A 23,785-nucleotide genomic window follows, 5' to 3' on the forward strand; every position below is an offset into this window, starting at 1 on the left:
AATGAACCCAGAATGATGTGAAATTGTGCTTCGTGCAACATAATTCTGCGTGCCATTTAAAAACCATAAGTGCTAATGACTCCATTCCTTTTTGTGGTTGTAGGGGCTGTTAATTGGAGTACACTAAAACAAACCTGATCTCTCTAGGACATTCAGAAGCCAAGTTATAAGCCCACAAATGTGTAACTGGACTACTTCTTTAAATTGACACCGGATACGGTGACCTTTGGGACATGGTTTGACCCCCTTAGGAAAGTGCTATCATCATGAAACGTTCAGATCACTTACAACTCAATATATTCTACCTTCCTGTAACTTTTCAGCCTGATTGGACCTTGTTTTCACACAAATGAACCCAGAATGATGTGAAATTGTGCTTCGTGCAACATAATTCTGGGTGCCATTTAAAAACCATAAGTGCTAATGACTCCATTCCTTTTTGTGGTTGTAGGGGCTGTTGACTGGAGTACACTAAAACAAACCTGACCTCTCTAGGACATTCAGAAGCCAAGTTATAAGCCCACAAAGTTGTAACAGGACTATTTCTTTAAAGTGACACCAGGCCCGGTGACCTTTGGGACATGGTTTGACCCCCTTAGGAAAGTGCTATCATCATGAAACGTTCAGATCACTTACAACTCAATAGATTCTACCTTCCTGTAACGTTTCAGCCTGATTGGACCTTGTTTTCACAAAAATGGACCCAGAATGATGTGAAATTGTGCTTCGCGCAACATAATTCTGGGTGCCATTTACAAACCATAAGTGCTAATCACTCCATTCCTTTTTGTGGTTGTAGGGGCTGTTGATTGGAGTACACTAAAACAAACCTGATCTCTCTAGGACATTCAGAAGCCAAGTTATAAGCCCACAAATGTGTAAATGGACTACTTCTTTAAATTGACACCAGATCCGGTGACCTTTGGGACATGGTTTGACCCCCTTAGGAAAGTGCTATCATCATGAAACGTTCAGATCACTTACAACTCAATAGATTCTACCTTCCTGTAACTTTTCAGCCTGATTGGACCTTCTTTTCACACAAAACGATGCAGAATGATGTGAAATTGTGCTTCGTGCAACATAATTCTGGGTGCCATTTAAAAACCATAAGTGCTAATGACTCCATTCCTTTTTGTGGTTGTAGGGGCTGTTGATTGGAGTACACTAAAACAAACCTGATCTCTCTAGGACATTCAGAAGCCAAGGTATAAGCCCACAAATGTGTAACTGGACTACTTCTTTAAATTGACACCAGATCCGGTGACGTTTGGGACATGGTTTGACCCCCTTAGGAAAGTGCTATCATCATGAAACGTTCAGATCACTTACAACTCAATAGATTCTACCTTCCTGTAACGTTTCAGCCTGATTGGACCTTGTTTTCACACAAATGAACCCAGAATGATGTGAAATTGTGCTTCGTGCAACATAATTCTGGGTGCCATTTAAAAACCATAAGTGCTAATGACTCCATTTCTTTTTGGGGTAATTGGGGCTGTTAATTGGAGTACTCTAAAACAAACCTGACCTCTCTAGGATATTCAGAAGCCAAGTTATAAGCCCACAAATGTGTAACTGGACTACTTCTTTAAAGTGACACTAGGCGGGGTGACCTTTGGGACATGGTTTGACCCCCTATAGGAATGTGTGATCATCATGAAACATTCAGATCGCTTACAACTCAATAGATTCTACCTTCTTGTAACGTTTCAGCCTGATTGGACCTTGTTTTCACACAAATGGACCGAGAATGATGTGAAATTGTGCTTCGTGCAACATAATTCTGGATGCCATTTACAAACCATAAGTGCTAATGACTCCATTCCTTTTTGTGGTTGTAGAGGCTGTTGATTGGAGTACACTAAAACAAACCTGATCTCTCTAGGACATTCAGAAGCCAAGTTATAAGCCCACAAATGTGTAACTGGACTACTTCTTTAGATTGACACCAGATCCGGTGACCTTTGGGACATGGTTTGACCCCCTTAGGAAAGTGCTATCATCATGAAACGTTCAGATCACTTACAACTCAATAGATTCTACCTTCCTGTAACGTTTCAGCCTGATTTGACCATGTTTTCACACAAATGGACCCAGAATGATGTGAAATTGTGCTTCGTGCAACATAATTCTGGGTGCCATTTACAAACCATAAGTGCTAATGACTCCATTCCTTTTTGTGGTTTTTGGGGGCTGTTAATTGGAGTACACTAAAACAAACCTGATCTATCTAGGACTTTCAGAAGCCAAGTTATAAGCCCACAAATGTGTAACTGGACTACTTTAAATTGACACCAGATCTGGTGACCTTTGGGACATGGTTTGACCCCCTTAGGAAAGTGCTATCATCATGAAACGTTCAGATCACTTACAACTCAATAGATTCTACCTTCTTGTAATGTTTCAGCCTGATTGGACCTTGTTTTGAAACAAATGAACCCAGAATGATGTGAAATTGTGCTTCGTGCAACATAATTCTGGGTGCCATTTAAAAACCATACGTGCTAATGACTCCATTCCTTTTTGTGGTTGTAGGGACTGTTGATTGGAGTACACTAAAACAAACCTGAACTCTCTAGGACATTCAGAAGCCAAGTTATAAGCCCACAAATGTGTAACTGGACTACTTCTTTAAAGTGACACCAGGCCCTGTGACCTTTGGGACATGGTTTTACCCCCTATAGGAATAAGCGATCATCATGAAACGTTCAGATCACTTACAACTCAATAGATTCTACCTTCTTGTAACGTTTCAGCCTGATTGGACCTTGTTTTCACACAAATGGACCCAGAATGATGTGAAATTGTTCTTCGTGCAACATAATTCGGGGTGCCATTTACAAACCATAAGTGCTAATGACTCCATTCCTTTTTATGGTTGAAGGGGCTGTTGATTGGAGTACACTAAAACAAACCTGACCTATCTAGGACATTCAGAAGCCAAGTTATAAGCCCACAAATGTGTAACTGGACTACTTCTTTAAAGTGACACCAGGCCCGGTGACCTTTGGGACATGGTTTGACCCCCTATAGGAATGTGCGATCATCATGAAACGTTCAGATCACTTACAACTCAATAGATTCTACCTTCTTGTAACGTTTCAGCCTGATTGGACCTTGTTTTCACACAAATGGACCCAGAATGATGTGAAATTGTGCTTCGTGCAACATAATTCTGGGTGCCATTTAAAAACCATAAGTGCTAATGACTCCATTCCTTTTTGTGGTTGTATGGGCTGTTTATTGGAGTACACTAAAACAAACTTGATCTCTCTAGGACATTCAGAAGCCAAGTTATAAGCCCACAAATGTGTAACTGGACTACTTCTTTAAATTGACACCAGATCCGATGACGTTTGGGACATGGTTTGACCCCCTTAGGAAAGTGCTATCATCATGAAACGTTCAGATCACTTACAACTCAATAGATTCTACCTTCCTGTAACGTTTCAGCCTGATTGGACCTTGTTTTCACACAAATGAACCCAGAATGATGTGAAATTGTGCTTCGTGCAACATAATTCTGGGTGCCATTTACAAACCATAAGTGCTAATGACTCCATTCCTTTTTATGGTTGTAGGGGCTGTTGATTGGAGAACACTAAAACAAACCTGACCTATCTAGGACATTCAGAAGCCAAGTTATAAGCCCACAAATGTGTAACTGGACTACTTCTTTAAAGTGACACCAGGCCCGGTGACCTTTGGGACATGGTTTGACCCCCTATAGGAATGTGCGATCATCATGAAACGTTCAGATCACTTACAACTAAATAGATTCTACCTTCTTGTAACGTTTCAGCCTGATTGGACCTTGTTTTCACACAAATGGACCCAGAATGATGTGAAATTGTGCTTCGTGCAACATAATTCTGGGTGCCATTTAAAAACCATAAGTGCTAATGACTCCATTCCTTTTTGTGGTTGTATGGGCTGTTTATTGGAGTACACTAAAACAAACTTGATCGCTCTAGGACATTCAGAAGCCAAGTTATAAGCCCACAAATGTGTAACTGGACTACTTCTTTAAATTGACACCAGATCCGATGACGTTTGGGACATGGTTTGACCCCCTTAGGAAAGTGCTATCATCATGAAACGTTCAGATCACTTACAACTCAATAGATTCTACCTTCCTGTAACGTTTCAGCCTGATTGGACCTTGTTTTCACACAAATGAACCCAGAATGATGTGAAATTGTGCTTCGTGCAACATAATTCTGGGTGCCATTTAAAAACCATAAGTGCTAATGACTCCATTCCTTTTTGTGGTTGTAGGGGCTGTTTATTGGAGTACACTAAAACAAACCTGATCTCTCTAGGACATTCAGAAGCCAAGTTATAAGCCCACAAATGTGTAACTGGACTACTTCTTTAAATTGACACCAGATCCGGTGACCTTTGGGACATGGTTTGACCCCCTATAGGAATGTGCGATCATCATGAAATGTTCAGATCACTTACAACTCAATAGATTCTACCTTATTGTAACGTTTAATCCTGATTGGTCCTTGTTTTCACACAAATGGACCCAGAATGATGTGAAATTGTGATTCGTGCAACATAATTCGGGGTGCCATTTACAAACCATAAGTGCTAATGACTCCATTCCTTTTTGTGGTTGTAGGGGCTGTTGATTGGAGTACACTAAAACAAACCTGACCTATCTAGGTCATTCAGAAGCCAAGTTATAAGCCCACAAATGTGTAACTGGACTACTTCTTTAAAGTGACACCAGGCCCAGTGACCTTTGGGACATGGTTTGACCCCCTATAGGAATGTGCGATCATCATGAAACGTTCAGATCACTTACAACTCAATAGATTCTACCTTCTTGTAACGTTTCAGCCTGATTGGACCTTGTTTTCACACAAATGGACCCAGAATGATGTGAAAGTGTGCTTCGTGCAACATAATTCTGGGTGCCATTTACAAACCATAAGCGCTAATGACTCCATTCCTTTTTGTGGTTGTAGGGGCTGTTGATTGGAGTACACTAAAACAAACCTGATCTCTCTAGGACATTCAGAAGCCAAGTTATAAGCCTACAAATGTGTAACTGGACTACTTCTTTAGATTGACACCAGATCCGGTGACGTTTGGGACATGGTTTGACCCCCTTAGCAAAGTGCTATCATCATGAAACGTTCAGATCACTTACAACTCAATAGATTCTACCTTCATGTAACGTTTCAGCCTGATTGGACCTTGTTTTCACACAAATGGACCCAGAATGATGTGAAATTGTGCTTCGTGCAACATAATTCTGGGTGCCATTTAAAAACCATAAGTGCTAATGACTCCATTCCTTTTTGTGGTTGTAGGTGCTGTTAATTGGAGTACACTAAAACAAACCTGATCTCTCTAGGACATTCAGAAGCCAAGTTATAAGCCCACAAATGTGTAACTTGACTACTTTAAATTGACACCAGATCCGGTGACCTTTGGGACATGGTTTGACCCCCTTAGGAAAGTGCTATCATCATGAAACGTTCAGATCACTTACAACTCAATAGATTCTACCTTCTTGTAACGTTTCAGCCTGATTGGACCTTGTTTTGAAACAAATGAACCCAGAATGATGTGAAATTGTGCTTCATGCAACATAATTCTGGGTGCCATTTAAAAACCATACGTGCTAATGACTCCATTCCTTTTTGTGGTTGTAGGGGCTGTTGATTGGAGTACACTAAAACAAACCTGATCTCTCTAGGACATTCAGAAGCCAAGTTATAAGCCCACAAATGTGTAACTGGACTACTTCTTTAAGGTGACACCAGGCCCTGTGACCTTTGGGACATGGTTTTACCCCCTATAGGAATAAGCGATCATCATGAAACGTTCAGATCACTTACAACTCAATAGATTCTACCTTCTTGTAACGTTTCAGCCTGATTGGACCTTGTTTTCACACAAATGGACCCAGAATGATGTGAAATTGTGCTTCGTGCAACATAATTCGGGGTGCCATTTACAAACCATAAGTGCTAATGACTCCATTCCTTTTTGTGGTTGTAGGGGCTGTTGATTGGAGTACACTAAAACAAACCTGACCTATCTAGGACATTCAGAAGCCAAGTTATAAGCCCACAAATGTGTAACTGGACCACTTCTTTAGATTGACACCAGATCCGGTGACCTTTGGGACATGGTTTGACCCCCTATAGGAATGTGCGATCATCATGAAACGTTCAGATCACTTACAACTCAATAGATTCTACCTTCTTGGAACGTTTCAGCCTGATTGGACCTTGTTTTCACACAAATGGACCCAGAATGATGTGAAATTGTGCTTCGTGCAACATAATTCTGGGTGCCATTTAAAAACCATAAGTGCTAATGACTCCATTCCTTTTTGTGGTTTTATGGGCTGTTTATTGGAGTACACTAAAACAAACTTGATCTCTCTAGGACATTCAGAAGCCAAGTTATAAGCCCACAAATGTGTAACTGGACTACTTCTTTAAATTGACACCAGATCCGATGACGTTTGGGACATGGTTTGACCCCCTTAGGAAAGTGCTATCATCATGAAACGTTCACATCACTTACAACTCAATAGATTCTACCTTCCTGTAACGTTTCAGCCTGATTGGACCTTGTTTTCACACAAATGAACCCAGAATGATGTGAAATTGTGCTTCGTGCAACATAATTCTGGGTGCCATTTAAAAACCATAAGTGCTACTGACTCCATTCCTTTTTGGGGTAATGGGGGCTGTTAATTGGAGTACTCTAAAACAAACCTGACCTATCTAGGACATTCAGAAGCCAAGTTATAAGCCCACAAATGTGTAACTGGACTCCTTCTTTAAAGTGACACTAGGCGGGGTGACCTTTGGGACATGGTTTGACCCCCTATAGGAATGTGTGCTCATCATGAAATGTTCAGATCACTTACAACTCAATAGAATCTACCTTCTTGTAACGTTTCAGCCTGATTGGACCTTGTTTTCACACAAATGGACCCAGAATGATGTGAAATTGTGCTTCGTGCAACATAATTCTGGGTGCCATTTACAAACCATAAGTGCTAATGACTCCATTCCTTTTTGTGGTTGTAGGGGCTGTTGATTGGAGTACACTAAAACAAACCTGACCTATCTAGGACATTCAGAAGCCAAGTTATAAGCCCACAAATGTGTAACTGGACTACTTCTTTAAAGTGACACCAGGCCCGGTGACCTTTGGGACATGGTTTGACCCCCTATAGGAATGTGCGATCATCATGAAACGTTCAGATCACTTACAACTCAATAGATTCTACCTTCTTGTAACGTTTCAGCCTGATTGGACCTTGTTTTCACACAAATGGACCCAGAATGATGTGAAATTGTGCTTCGTGCAACATAATTCTGGGTGCCATTTAAAAACCATAAGTGCTAATGACTCCATTCCTTTTTGTGGTTGTATGGGCTGTTTATTGGAGTACACTAAAACAAACTTGATCTCTCTAGGACATTCAGAAGCCAAGTTATAAGCCCACAAATGTGTAACTGGACTACTTCTTTAAATTGACACCAGATCCGATGACGTTTGGGACATGGTTTGACCCCCTTAGGAAAGTGCTATCATCATGAAACGTTCAGATCACTTACAACTCAATAGATTCTACCTTCCTGTAACGTTTCAGCCTGATTGGACCTTGTTTTCACACAAATGAACCCAGAATGATGTGAAATTGTGCTTCGTGCAACATAATTCTGGGTGCCATTTTCAAACCATAAGTGCTAATGACTCCATTCCTTTTTATGGTTGTAGGGGCTGTTGATTGGAGTACACTAAAACAAACCTGACCTATCTAGGACATTCAGAAGCCAAGTTATAAGCCCACAAATGTGTAACTGGACTACTTCTTTAAAGTGACACCAGGCCCGGTGACCTTTGGGACATGGTTTGACCCCCTATAGGAATGTGCGATCATCATGAAACGTTCAGATCACTTACAACTCAATAGATTCTACCTTCTTGTAACGTTTCAGCCTGATTGGACCTTGTTTTCACACAAATGGACCCAGAATGATGTGAAATTGTGCTTCGTGCAACATAATTCTGGGTGCCATTTAAAAACCATAAGTGCTAATGACTCCATTCCTTTTTGTGGTTGTATGGGCTGTTTATTGGAGTACACTAAAACAAACTTGATCGCTCTAGGACATTCAGAAGCCAAGTTATAAGCCCACAAATGTGTAACTGGACTACTTCTTTAAATTGACACCAGATCCGATGACGTTTGGGACATGGTTTGACCCCCTTAGGAAAGTGCTATCATCATGAAACGTTCAGATCACTTACAACTCAAGAGATTCTACCTTCCTGTAACGTTTCAGCCTGATTGGACCTTGTTTTCACACAAATGAACCCAGAATGATGTGAAATTGTGCTTCGTGCAACATAATTCTGGGTGCCATTTAAAAACCATAAGTGCTAATGACTCCATTCCTTTTTGTGGTTGTAGGGGCTGTTGATTGGAGTACACTAAAACAAACCTGACCTATCTAGGTCATTCAGAAGCCAAGTTATAAGCCCACAAATGTGTAACTGGACTACTTCTTTAAAGTGACACCAGGCCCAGTGACCTTTGGGACATGGTTTGACCCCCTATAGGAATGTGCGATCATCATGAAACGTTCAGATCACTTACAACTCAATAGATTCTACCTTCTTGTAACGTTTCAGCCTGATTGGACCTTGTTTTCACACAAATGGACCCAGAATGATGTGAAAGTGTGCTTCGTGCAACATAATTCTGGGTGCCATTTACAAACCATAAGCGCTAATGACTCCATTCCTTTTTGTGGTTGTAGGGGCTGTTGATTGGAGTACACTAAAACAAACCTGATCTCTCTAGGACATTCAGAAGCCAAGTTATAAGCCTACAAATGTGTAACTGGACTACTTCTTTAGATTGACACCAGATCCGGTGACCTTTGGGACATGGTTTGACCCCCTTAGCAAAGTGCTATCATCATGAAACGTTCAGATCACTTACAACTCAATAGATTCTACCTTCATGTAACGTTTCAGCCTGATTGGACCTTGTTTTCACACAAATGGACCCAGAATGATGTGAAATTGTGCTTCGTGCAACATAATTCTGGGTGCCATTTAAAAACCATAAGTGCTAATGACTCCATTCCTTTTTGTGGTTGTAGGTGCTGTTAATTGGAGTACACTAAAACAAACCTGATCTCTCTAGGACATTCAGAAGCCAAGTTATAAGCCCACAAATGTGTAACTGGACTACTTTAAATTGACACCAGATCCGGTGACCTTTGGGACATGGTTTGACCCCCTTAGGAAAGTGCTATCATCATGAAACGTTCAGATCACTTACAACTCAATAGATTCTACCTTCCTGTAACGTTTCAGCCTGATTGGACCTTGTTTTCACACAAATGAACCCAGAATGATGTGAAATTGTGCTTCATGCAACATAATTCTGGGTGCCATTTAAAAACCATACGTGCTAATGACTCCATTCCTTTTTGTGGTTGTAGGGGCTGTTGATTGGAGTACACTAAAACAAACCTGATCTCTCTAGGACATTCAGAAGCCAAGTTATAAGCCCACAAATGTGTAACTGGACTACTTCTTTAAGGTGACACCAGGCCCTGTGACCTTTGGGACATGGTTTTACCCCCTATAGGAATAAGCGATCATCATGAAACGTTCAGATCACTTACAACTCAATAGATTCTACCTTCTTGTAACGTTTCAGCCTGATTGGACCTTGTTTTCACACAAATGGACCCAGAATGATGTGAAATTGTGCTTCGTGCAACATAATTCGGGGTGCCATTTACAAACCATAAGTGCTAATGACTCCATTCCTTTTTGTGGTTGTAGGGGCTGTTGATTGGAGTACACTAAAACAAACCTGACCTATCTAGGACATTCAGAAGCCAAGTTATAAGCCCACAAATGTGTAACTGGACCACTTCTTTAGATTGACACCAGATCCGGTGACCTTTGGGACATGGTTTGACCCCCTATAGGAATGTGCGATCATCATGAAACGTTCAGATCACTTACAACTCAATAGATTCTACCTTCTTGGAACGTTTCAGCCTGATTGGACCTTGTTTTCACACAAATGGACCCAGAATGATGTGAAATTGTGCTTCGTGCAACATAATTCTGGGTGCCATTTAAAAACCATAAGTGCTAATGACTCCATTCCTTTTTGTGGTTTTATGGGCTGTTTATTGGAGTACACTAAAACAAACTTGATCTCTCTAGGACATTCAGAAGCCAAGTTATAAGCCCACAAATGTGTAACTGGACTACTTCTTTAAATTGACACCAGATCCGATGACGTTTGGGACATGGTTTGACCCCCTTAGGAAAGTGCTATCATCATGAAACGTTCACATCACTTACAACTCAATAGATTCTACCTTCCTGTAACGTTTCAGCCTGATTGGACCTTGTTTTCACACAAATGAACCCAGAATGATGTGAAATTGTGCTTCGTGCAACATAATTCTGGGTGCCATTTAAAAACCATAAGTGCTACTGACTCCATTCCTTTTTGGGGTAATGGGGGCTGTTAATTGGAGTACTCTAAAACAAACCTGACCTCTCTAGGATATTCAGAAGCCAAGTTATAAGCCCACAAATGTGTAACTGGACTCCTTCTTTAAAGTGACACTAGGCGGGGTGACCTTTGGGACATGGTTTGACCCCCTATAGGAATGTGTGCTCATCATGAAATGTTCAGATCACTTACAACTCAATAGAATCTACCTTCTTGTAACGTTTAATCCTGATTGGACCTTGTTTTCACACAAATGGACCCAGAATGATGTGAAATTGTGCTTCGTGCAACATAATTCGGGGTGCCATTTACAAACCATAAGTGCTAATGACTCCATTCCTTTTTGTGGTTGTAGGGGCTGTTGATTGGAGTACACTAAAACAAACCTGATCTATCTAGGTCATTCAGAAGCCAAGTTATAAGCCCACAAATGTGTAACTGGACTACTTCTTTAAAGTGACACCAGGCCCGGTGACCTTTGGGACATGGTTTGACCCCCTATAGGAATGTGCGATCATCATGAAACGTTCAGATCACTTACAACTCAATAGATTCTACCTTCTTGTAACGTTTCAGCCTGATTGGACCTTGTTTTCACACAAATGGACCCAGAATGATGTGAAATTGTGCTTCGTGCAACATAATTCTGGGTGCCATTTACAAACCATAAGCGCTAATGATTTCATTCCTTTTTGTGGTTGTAGGGGCTGTTGATTGGAGTACACTAAAACAAACCTGATCTCTCTAGGACATTCAGAAGCCAAGTTATAAGCCTACAAATGTGTAACTGGACTACTTCTTTAGATTGACACCAGATCCGGTGACCTTTGGGACATGGTTTGACCCCCTTAGGAAAGTGCTATCATCATGAAACGTTCAGATCACTTACAACTCAATAGATTCTACCTTCCTGTAACGTTTCAGCCTGATTGGACCTTGTTTTCACACAAATGGACCCAGAATGATGTGAAATTGTGCTCCGTGCAACATAATTCTGGGTGCCATTTACAAACCATAAGTGCTAATGACTCCATTCCTTTTTGTGGTTGTAGGGGCTGTTAATTGGAGTACACTAAAACAAACCTGATCTCTCTAGGACATTCAGAAGCCAAGTTATAAGCCCACAAATGTGTAACTGGACTACTTTAAATTGACACCAGATCCGGTGACCTTTGGGACATGGTTTGACCCCCTTAGGAAAGTGCTATCATCATGAAACGTTCAGATCACTTACAACTCAATAGATTCTACCTTCTTGTAACGTTTCAGCCTGATTGGACCTTGTTTTGAAACAAATGAACCCAGAATGATGTGAAATTGTGCTTCATGCAACATAATTCTGGGTGCCATTTAAAAACCATACGTGCTAATGACTCCATTCCTTTTTGTGGTTGTAGGGGCTGTTGATTGGAGTACACTAAAACAAACCTGATCTCTCTAGGACATTCAGAAGCCAAGTTATAAGCCCACAAATGTGTAACTGGACTACTTCTTTAAGGTGACACCAGGCCCTGTGACCTTTGGGACATGGTTTTACCCCCTATAGGAATAAGCGATCATCATGAAACGTTCAGATCACTTACAACTCAATAGATTCTACCTTCTTGTAACGTTTCTGCCTGATTGGACCTTGTTTTCACACAATTGGACCCAGAATGATGTGAAATTGTGCTTCGTGCAACATAATTTGGGGTGCCATTTACAAACCATAAGTGCTAATGACTCCATTCCTTTTTGTGGTTGTAGGGGCTGTTGATTGCAGTACACTAAAACAAACCTGACCTATCTAGGACATTCAGAAGCCAAGTTATAAGCCCACAAATGTGTAACTCGACCACTTCTTTAGATTGACACCAGATCCGGTGACCTTTGGGACATGGTTTGACCCCCTATAGGAATGTGCGATCATCATGAAACGTTCAGATCACTTACAACTCAATAGATTCTACCTTCTTGTAACGTTTCAGCCTGATTGGACCTTGTTTTCACACAAATGGACCCAGAATGATGTGAAATTGTGCTTCGTGCAACATAATTCTGGGTGCCATTTAAAAACCATAAGTGCTAATGACTCCATTCCTTTTTGTGGTTGTATGGGCTGTTTATTGGAGTACACTAAAACAAACTTGATCTCTCTAGGACATTCAGAAGCCAAGTTATGAGCCCACAAATGTGTAACTGGACTACTTCTTTAAATTGACACCAGATCCGGTGACCTTTGGGACATGGTTTGACCCCCTTAGGAAAGTGATATCATCATGAAATGTTCAGATCACTTACAACTCAATAGATTCTACCTTCCTGTAACGTTTCAGCCTGATTGGACCTTGTTTTCACACTAATGAACCCAGAATGATGTGAAATTGTGCTTCGTGCAACATAATTCTGGGTGCCATTTACAAACCATAAGTGCTAATGACTCCATTCCTTTTTGTGGTTGTATGTGCTGTTGATTGGAGTACACTAAAACAAACTTGATCTCTCTAGGTCATTCAGAAGCCAAGTTATAAGCCCACAAATGTGTAACTGGACTACTTCTTTAAAGTGACACCAGGCCCGGTGACCTTTGGGACATGGTTTGACCCCCTATAGGAATGTGTGATCATCATGAAACGTTCAGATCACTTACAACTCAATAGATTCTACCTTCCTGTAACGTTCAGCCTGATTGGACCGTGTTTTCACACAAATGGACCCAGAATGATGTGAAATTGTGCTTCGTGCAACAGAATTCTGGGTGCCATTTACAAACCATAAGTGCTAATGACTCCATTCCTTTTTGTGGTTGTAGGGGCTGTTAAGTGGAGTACACTAAAACAAACCTGATCTATCTAGGACATTCAGAAGCCAAGTTATAAGCCCACAAATGTGTAACTGGACTACTTCTTTAAATTGACACCAGATCCGGTGACCTTTGGGACATGGTTTGACCCCCTTAGGAAAGTGCTATCATCATGAAATGTTCAGATCACTTACAACTCAATAGATTCTACCTTCCTGTAACGTTTCAGCCTGATTGGACCTTGTTTTCACACTAATGAACCCAGAATGATGTGAAATTGTGCTTCGTGCAACATAATTCTGGGTGCCATTTACAAACCATAAGTGCTAATGACTCCATTCCTTTTTGTGGTTGTATGGGCTGTTGATTGGAGTACACTAAAACAAACTTGATCTCTCTAGGACATTCAGAAGCCAAGTTATAAGCCCACAAAGGTGTAACTGGACTACTTCTTTAAAGTGACACCAGGCCCGGTGACCTTTGGGACATGGTTTGACCCCCTATAGGAATGTGTGATCATCATGAAACGTTCAGATCAATTACAACGCAATAGATTGTACCTTCCTGTAACGTTTCAGCCTGATTGGACCTTGTTTTCACACAAATGGACCCAGAATGATGTGAAATTGTGCTTCGTGCAACATAATTCGGGATGCCATTTACAAACCATAAGTGCTAATGACTCCATTCCTTTTTGTGGTTGTATGGGCTGTTGATTGGAGTACACTAAAACAAACTTGATCTCTCTAGGACATTCAGAAGCCAAGTTATGAGCCCACAAATGTGTAACTGGACTACTTCTTTAGATTGACACCAGATCTGGTGACCTTTGGGACATGGTTTGACCCCCTTAGGAAAGTGCTATCATCGTGAAACGTTCAGATCACTTACAACTCAATAGATTCTACCTTCCTGTAACGTTTCAGCCTGATTGGACCTTGTTTTCACACAAATGGACCCAGAATGATGTGAAATTGTGCTTCGTGCAACATAATTCTGGGTGCCATTTACAAACCATAAGTGCTAATGACTCCATTCCTTTTTGTGGTTGTAGGGGCTGTTAAATGGAGTACACTAAAACAAACCTGATGTCTCTAGGATATCCAGAAGCCAAGTTATAAGCCCACAAATGTGTAACTGGACTACTTCTTTAAATTGACACCAGATCCGGTGACATTTGGGACATGGTTTGACCCCCTTAGGAAAGTGCTATCATCATGAAACGTTCAGATCACTTACAAGTCAATAGATTCTACCTTCCTGTAACGTTTCAGCCTGATTGGACCTTGTTTTCACACAAATGGACCCAGAATGATGTGAAATTGTGCTTCGTGCAACATAATTCTGGGTGCCATTTAAAAACCATAAGTGCTAATGACTCCATTCCTTTTTGTGGTTGTATGGGCTGTTTTTTGGAGTACACTAAAACAAACTTGATCTCTCTAGGACATTCAGAAGCCAAGTTATAAGCCCACAAATGTGTAACTGGACTACTTCTTTAGATTGACACCAGATCCGGTGACCTTTGGGACATGGTTTGACCCCCTTAAGAAAGTGCTATAATCAAGAAATGTTCAGATCACTTACAACTCATAGATTCTACCTTCCTGTAACGTTTCAGCCTGATTGGACCTTGTTTTCACACAAATGAACCCAGAATGATGTGAAATTGTGCTTCGTGCAACATAATTCTGGGTGCCATTTAAAAACCATAAGTGCAAATGACTCCATTCCTTTTTGTGGTTGTAGGGGCTGTTGATTGGAGAACACTAAAACAAACCTTATCTCTCTAGGACATTCAGAAGCCAAGTTATAAGCCCACAAATGTGTAACTGGACTACTTCTTTAAATTGACACCAGATCTGGTGACCTTTGGGACATGGTTTGACCCCCTTAGGAAAGTGCTATCATTATGAAACGTTCAGATCACTTACAACTCAATAGATTCTACCTTCCTGTAATGTTTCAGCCTGATTGGACCTTGTTTTCACACAAATGAACCCAGAATGATGTGAAATTGTGCTTCGTGCAACATAATTCTGCGTGCCATTTAATAACCATAAGTGCTAATGACTCCATTCCTTTTTGTGGTTGTAGGGGCTGTTGATTGGAGTACACTAAAACAAACCTGATCTCTCTAGGTCATTCAGAAGCCAAGTTATAAGCCCACAAATGTGTAACTGGACTACTTCTTTTAAGTGACACCAGGCCTGGTGACCTTTGGGACATGGTTTGACCCCCTATAGGAATGTGCGATCATCATGAAACGTTCAGATCACTTACAACTCAATAGATTCTACCTTCTTGTAATGTTTCAGCCTGATTGGACCTTGTTTTCACACAAATGGACCCAGAATGATGTGAAATTGTGCTTCGTGCAACATAATTCTGGGTGCCATCTAAAAACCATAAGTGCTAATAACTCCATTCCTTTTTGGTGTTGTAGGGGCTGTTGATTGGAGTACACTTAAACAAACCTGATCTCTCTAGGACATTCAGAAGCGAAGTTATAAGCCCACAAAGGTGTAACTGGACTACTTCTTTAAAGTGACACCAGGCCCTGTGACCTTTGGGACATGGTTTTACCCCTATAGAAATGTGCGATCATCATGAGACGTTCAGATCACTTACAAGTCGGTAGATTCTACCTTCTTGTAACGTTTCATCCTGATTGGACCTTGTTTTCACACAAATGGACCCAGAATGATGTGAAATTGTGCTTCGTGCAACATAATTCTGGGTGCCATTTAAAAACCATAAGTGCTAATGACTCCATTCCTTTTTGTGGTAATGGGGGCTGTTAATTGGAGTACTCTAAAACAAACCTGACCTCTCTAGGATATTCAGAAGCCAAGTTATAAGCCCACAAAGGTGTAACTGGACTACTTCTTTAAATTGACACCAGATCCTGTGACCTTTGGGACATGGTTTGACCCCCTTAGGAAAGTGCTATCATCATGAAACGTTCAGATCACTTACAACTCAATAGATTCTACCTTCCTGTAACGTTTCTGCCTGATTGGACCTTGTTTTCACACAAATGAACCCAGAATGATGTGAAATTGTGCTTCGTGCAACATAATTCTGGGTGCCATTTAAAAACCATAAGTGCTAATGACTCCATTCCTTTTTGTGGTTGTAGGGGCTGTTGATTAGAGTACACTAAAACAAACCTGATCTCTCTAGGACATTCAGAAGCTAAGTTATAAGCCCACAAAGGTGTAACTGGACCACTTCTTTAAATTGACACCAGATCCGGTGACCTTTGGGACATGGTTTGACCCCCTTAGGAAAGTGCTATCATCATGAAACGTTCAGATCACTTACAACTCAATAGATTCTACCTTCCTGTAACGTTTCAGCCTGATTGGACCTTGTTTTCACACAAATGAACCGAGAATGATGTGAAATTGTGCTCTGTGCAACATAATTCTGGGTGCCATTTAAAAACCATAAGTGCTAATGACTCCATTCCTTTTTGTGGTTGTAGGGGCTGTTGATTGGAGTACACTAAAACAAACCTGATCTCTCTAGGACATGCAGAAGCCAAGTTATAAGCCCACAAATGTGTAACTGGACTACTTCTTTAACTTGACACCAGATCCGGTGACCTTTGGGACATGGTTTGACCCCTTATAGGAAAGTGTGATCATCATGAAACATTCAGATCACTTACAACTCAATAGATTCTACCTTCTTGTAACGTTTCAGCCTGATTGGACCTTGTTTTCACACAAATGGACCCAGAATGATGTGAAATTGTGCTTCGTGCAACATCATTCTGGGTGCCATTTACAAACCATAAGTGCTAATGACTCCATTTCTTTTTGTCGTTGTAGGGGCTGTTGATTGAAGTACACTAAAACAAACCTGATCTCTCTAGGACATTCAGAAGCCAAGTTATAAGCCCACAAATGTGTAACTGGACTACTTCTTTAAAGTGACACCAGGCCCGGTGACCTTTGGGACATGGTTTGACCCCCTATAGGAATGTGTGATCATCATGAAACGTTCAGATCACTTACAACTCAATAGATTCTACCTTCTTGTAACGTTTCAGCCTGATTGGACCTTGTTTTCACACAAATGAACCCAGAATGATGTGAAATTGTGCTTTGTGCAACATAATTCTGGGTGCCATTTAAAAACCATAAGCGCTAATGACTCCATTCCTTTTTGTGGTTGTAGGGGCTGTTGATTGGAGTACACTAAAACAAACCTGATCTCTCTAGGATATTCAGAAGCCACGTTATAAGCCCACAAATGTGGAACTGGACTACTTCTTTAAATTGACACCAGATCCGGTGACCTTTGGGACATGGTTTGACCCCCTTAGGAAAGTGCTATCATCATGAAACGTTCAGATCACTTACATCTCAATAGTTTCTACCTTCCTGTAATGTTTCAGCCTGATTGGACCTTGTTTTCACACAAATGAACCCAGAATGATGTGAAATTGTGCTTCGTGCAACATGATTCTGGGTGCCATTTACAAACCATAAGTGCTAATGACTCAATTCCTTTTTGTGGTTGTATGGGCTGTTGATTGGAGTACACTAAAACAAACTTGATCTCTCTAGGACATTCAGAAGCCAAGTTATAAGCCCACAAATGTGTAACTGGACTAATTTAAATTGACACCAGATCCGGTGACCTTTGGGACATAGTTTGACCCCCTTAGGAAAGTGCTATCATCATGAAACGTTCAGATCACTTACAACTCAATAGATTCTACCTTCCTTTAACGTGTCAGCCTGATTGGACCTTGTTTTCACACAAATGGACCCAGAATGATGTGAAATTGTGCTTCGTGCAACATAATTCTCGGTGCCATTTAAAAACCATAAGTGCTAATGACTCCATTCCTTTTTGAGGTTGTAGGGGCTGATGATTGGAGTACTCTAAAACAAACCTGACCTCTCTAGAACATTCAGAAGCCAAGTTATAAGCCCACAAATGTGTAACTGGACTACTTCTTCAAATTGACATCGGATCCGGTGACCTTTGGGACATGGTTTGACCCCCTTAGGAAAGTGCTATCATCATGAAACGTTCAGATCACTTACAACTCAATAGATTCTACCTTCTTGTAACGTTTCAGCCTGATTGGACCTTGTTTTCACACAAATGGACCCAGAATGATGTGAAATTGTGCTTCGTGCAACATAATTCTGGGTGCCATTTGAAAACCATACGTGCTAATGACTCCATTCCTTTTTGTGGTTGTAGGGGCTGTTTATTGGAGTACACTAAAACAAACCTGACCTATCTAGGACATTCAGAAGCCAAGTTATAAGCCCACAAATGTGTAACTGGACTACTTCTTTAAAGTGACACCAGGCCCTGTGACCTTTGGGACATGGTTTTACCCCCTATAGGAATGTGCGATAATCATGAAACGTTCAGATCACTTACAACTCAATAGATTCTACCTTATTGTAACGTTTCAGCCTGATTGGACCTTGTTTTCACACAAATGGACCCAGAATGATGTGAAATTGTGCTTTGTGCAACATAATTCGGGATGCCATTTACAAACCATAAGTGCTAATGACTCCATTCCTTTTTGTGGTTGTAGGGGCTGTTGATTGGAGTACACTAAAACAAACCTGACCTATCTAGGACATTCAGAAGCCAAGTTATAACCCCACAAATGTGTAACTGGACTACTTCTTTAAAGTGACACCAGGCCCGGTGACCTTTGGGACATTGTTTGACCCCCTATAGGAATGTGCGATCATCATGAAACGTTCAGATCACTTACAACGCAATAGATTCTACCTTCTTGTAACGTTTCAGCCTGATTGGACCTTGTTTTCACACAAATGGACCCAGAATGATGTGAAATTGTGCTTCGTGCAACATAATTCTGGGTGCCATTTAAAAACCATAAGTGCTAATGACTCCATTCCTTTTTGTGGTTGTATGGGCTGTTTTTTGGAGTACACTAAAACAAACTTGATCTCTCTAGGACATTCAGAAGCCAAGTTATAAGCCCACAAATATGTAACTGGACTACTTCTTTAGATTGACACCAGATCCGGTGACCTTTGGGACATGGTTTGACCCCCTTAGGAAAGTACTATCATCATGAAACGTTCAGATCACTTACAACTCAATAGATTCTACCTTCCTGTAACGTTTCAGCCTGATTGGACCTTGTTTTCACACAAAAGAACCCAGAATGATGTGAAATTGTGCTTCGTGCAACATAATTCTGGGTGCCATTTAAAAACCATAAGTGCTAATGACTCCATTCCTTTTTGTGGTTGTAGGGGCTATTGATTGGAGTACACTAAAACAAACCTGATCTCTCTAGGACATTCAGAAGCCAAGTTATAAGCCCACAAATGTGTAACTGGACTACTTCTTTAAAGTGACACCAGAACTGGTGACCTTTGGGACATGGTTTGACCCCCTATAGGAATGTGCGATCATAATGAAACGTTCAGATCACTTACAATTCAATAGATTCTACCTTCTTGTAATGTTTCAGCCTGATTGGACCTTGTTTTCACACAAATGGACCCAGAATGATGTGAAATTGTGCTTTGTGCAACATAATTCTGGGTGCCATTTAAAAACCATAAGTGCTAATAACTCCATTCCTTTTTGTGGTTGTAGGGGCTGTTGATTGGAGTACACTAAAACAAACCTGATCTCTCTAGGACATTCAGAAGCCAAGTTATAAGCCCACAAAGGTGTAACTGGACTACTTCTTTAAAGCGACACCAGGCCCGGTGACCTTTGGGACATGGTCGTACCCCCTATAGGAATCTGCGATCATCATGAAACGTTCAGATCACTTACAACTCAGTAGATTCTACCTTCTTGTAACGTTTCATCCTGATTGGACCTTGTTTTCACACAAATGGACCCAGAATGATGTGAAATTGTGCTTCATGCAACATAATTCTGGGTGCCATTTAAAAAACCATAAGTGCTAATGACTCCATTCCTTTTTGTGGTAGTGGGGGCTGTTAATTGGAGTACTCTAAAACAAACCTGACCTCTCTAGGATATTCAGAAGCCAAGTTATAAGCCCACAAAGGTGTAACTGGACTACTTCTTTAAATTGACACCAGATCCGGTGACCTTTGGGACATGGTTTGACCCCCTTAGGAAAGTGCTATCATCATGAAACGTTCAGATCACTTACAACTCAATAGATTCTACCTTCCTGTAACGTTTCTGCCTGATTGGACCTTGTTTTCACACAAATGAACCAGGAATGATGTGAAATTGTGCTTCGTGCAACATAATTCTGGGTGCCATTTAAAAACCATAAGTGCTAATGACTCCATTCCTTTTTGTGGTTGCAGGGGCTGTTGATTGGAGTACACTAAAACAAACCTGATCTCTCTAGGACATGCAGAAGCCAAGTTATAAGCCCACAAATGTGTAACTGGACTACTTCTTTAAAGTGACACAAAACCTGGTGACCTTTGGGACATGGTTTTACCCCCTATAGGAATGTGCGATCATCATGAAACGTTCAGATCACTTACAACTCAATAGATTCTACCTTCTTGTAACGTTTCAGTCCGATTGGACCTTGTTTTCACACAAATGGACCCAGAATGATGTGAAATTGTGCTTCGTGCAACATAATTCTGGGTGCCATTAAAAAACCATAAGTGCTAATGGCTCCATTCCTTTTTGTGGTTGTAGGGGCTGTTAATTGGAGTACTATAAAACAAACCTGACCTCTCTAGGATATTCAGAAGCCAAGTTATAAGCCCACAAATGTGTAACTGGACTACTTCTTTAAAGTGACACCAGGCCTGGTGACCTTTGGGACATGGTTTGACCCCCTATAGGAATGTGCGATCATAATGAAACGTTCAGATCACTTACAATTCAATAGATTCTACCTTCTTGTAATGTTTCAGCCTGATTGGACCTTGTTTTCACACAAATGGACCCAGAATGAAGTGAAATTGTGCTTCGTGCAACATAATTCTGGGTGCCATTTAAAAACCATAAGTGCTAATGACTCCATTCCTTTTTGTGGTTGTAGGGGCTGTTGATTGGAGTACACTAAAACAAACCTGATCTCTCTAGGACATTCAGAAGCCAAGTTATAAGCCCACAAAGGTGTAACTGGACTACTTCTTTAAAGCGACACCAGGCCCGGTGACCTTTGGGACATGGTCGTACCCCCTATAGGAATGTGCGATCATCATGAAACGTTCAGATCACTTACAACTCAGTAGATTCTACCTTCTTGTAACGTTTCATTCTGATTGGACCTTGTTTTCACACAAATGGACCCAGAATGATGTGAAATTGTGCTTCGTGCAACATAATTCTGGGTGCCATTTAAAAACCATAAGTGCTAATGACTCCATTCCTTTTTGTGGTAGTGGGGGCTGTTAATTGGAGTACTCTAAAACAAACTTGATCTCTCTAGGACATTCAGAAGCCAAGTTATAAGCCCACAAATGTGTAACTGGACTAATTTAAATTGACACCAGATCCGGTGACCTTTGGGACATGGTTTGACCCCCTTAGGAAAGTGCTATCATCATGAAACGTTCAGATCACTTACAACTCAATAGATTCTACCTTCTTGTAACGTTTCAGCCTGATTGGACCTTGTTTTCACACAAATGGACCCAGAATGATGTGAAATTGTGCTTAGTGCAACATAATTCTGGGTGCCATTTACAAACCATAAGTGCTAATGACTCCATTCCTTTTTGTGGTTGTAGGGGCTGTTGACTGGAGTACACTAAAACAAACCTGATCCCTCTAGGACATTCAGAAGCCAAGTTATATGCCCACAAATGTGTAACTGGACTACTTCTTTAAAGTGACAGCAGGCCCTGTGACCTTTGGGACATGGTTTTACCCCCTATAGGAATGTGCGATCATCATGAAACGTTCAGATCACTTACAACTCAATAGATTCTATCTTCTTGTAACGTTTCAGCCTGATTGGACCTTGTTTTCACACAAATGGACCCAGAATGATGTGAAATTGTGCTTCGTGCAACATAATTCGGGGTGCCATTTACAAACCATAAGTGCTAATGACTCCATTCCTTTTTGTGGTTGTAGGGGCTGTTGATTGGAGTACACTAAAACAAACCTGACCTATCTAGGACATTCAGAAGCCAAGTTATAAGCCCACAAATGTGTAACTGGACTACTTCTTTAAAGTGACACAAAACCTGGTGACCTTTGGGACATGGTTTTACCCCCTATAGGAATGTGCGATCATCATGAAACGTTCAGATCACTTACAACTCAATAGATTCTACCTTCTTGTAACGTTTCAGTCCGATTGGACCTTGTTTTCACACAAATGGACCCAGAATGATGTGAAATTGTGCTTCGTGCAACATAATTCTGGGTGCCATTAAAAAACCATAAGTGCTAATGGCTCCATTCCTTTTTGTGGTTGTAGGGGCTGTTAATTGGAGTACTATAAAACAAACCTGACCTCTCTAGGATATTCAGAAGCCAAGTTATAAGCCCACAAATGTGTAACTGGACTACTTCTTTAAAGTGACACCAGGCCTGGTGACCTTTGGGACATGGTTTGACCCCCTATAGGAATGTGCGATCATAATGAAACGTTCAGATCACTTACAATTCAATAGATTCTACCTTCTTGTAATGTTTCAGCCTGATTGGACCTTGTTTTCACACAAATGGACCCAGAATGAAGTGAAATTGTGCTTCGTGCAACATAATTCTGGGTGCCATTTAAAAACCATAAGTGCTAATGACTCCATTCCTTTTTGTGGTTGTAGGGGCTGTTGATTGGAGTACACTAAAACAAACCTGATCTCTCTAGGACATTCAGAAGCCAAGTTATAAGCCCACAAAGGTGTAACTGGACTACTTCTTTAAAGCGACACCAGGCCCGGTGACCTTTGGGACATGGTCGTACCCCCTATAGGAATGTGCGATCATCATGAAACGTTCAGATCACTTACAACTCAGTAGATTCTACCTTCTTGTAACGTTTCATTCTGATTGGACCTTGTTTTCACACAAATGGACCCAGAATGATGTGAAATTGTGCTTCGTGCAACATAATTCTGGGTGCCATTTAAAAACCATAAGTGCTAATGACTCCATTCCTTTTTGTGGTAGTGGGGGCTGTTAATTGGAGTACTCTAAAACAAACTTGATCTCTCTAGGACATTCAGAAGCCAAGTTATAAGCCCACAAATGTGTAACTGGACTAATTTAAATTGACACCAGATCCGGTGACCTTTGGGACATAGTTTGACCCCCTTAGGAAAGTGCTATCATCATGAAACGTTCAGATCACTTACAACTCAATAGATTCTACCTTCCTTTAACGTGTCAGCCTGATTGGACCTTGTTTTCACACAAATGGACCCAGAATGATGTGAAATTGTGCTTCGTGCAACATAATTCTCGGTGCCATTTAAAAACCATAAGTGCTAATGACTCCATTCCTTTTTGAGGTTGTAGGGGCT

This window comes from Nothobranchius furzeri, chromosome 10, assembly GCF_043380555.1.
Source record: "Nothobranchius furzeri strain GRZ-AD chromosome 10, NfurGRZ-RIMD1, whole genome shotgun sequence".
Classification (NCBI taxonomy): domain Eukaryota; kingdom Metazoa; phylum Chordata; class Actinopteri; order Cyprinodontiformes; family Nothobranchiidae; genus Nothobranchius; species Nothobranchius furzeri.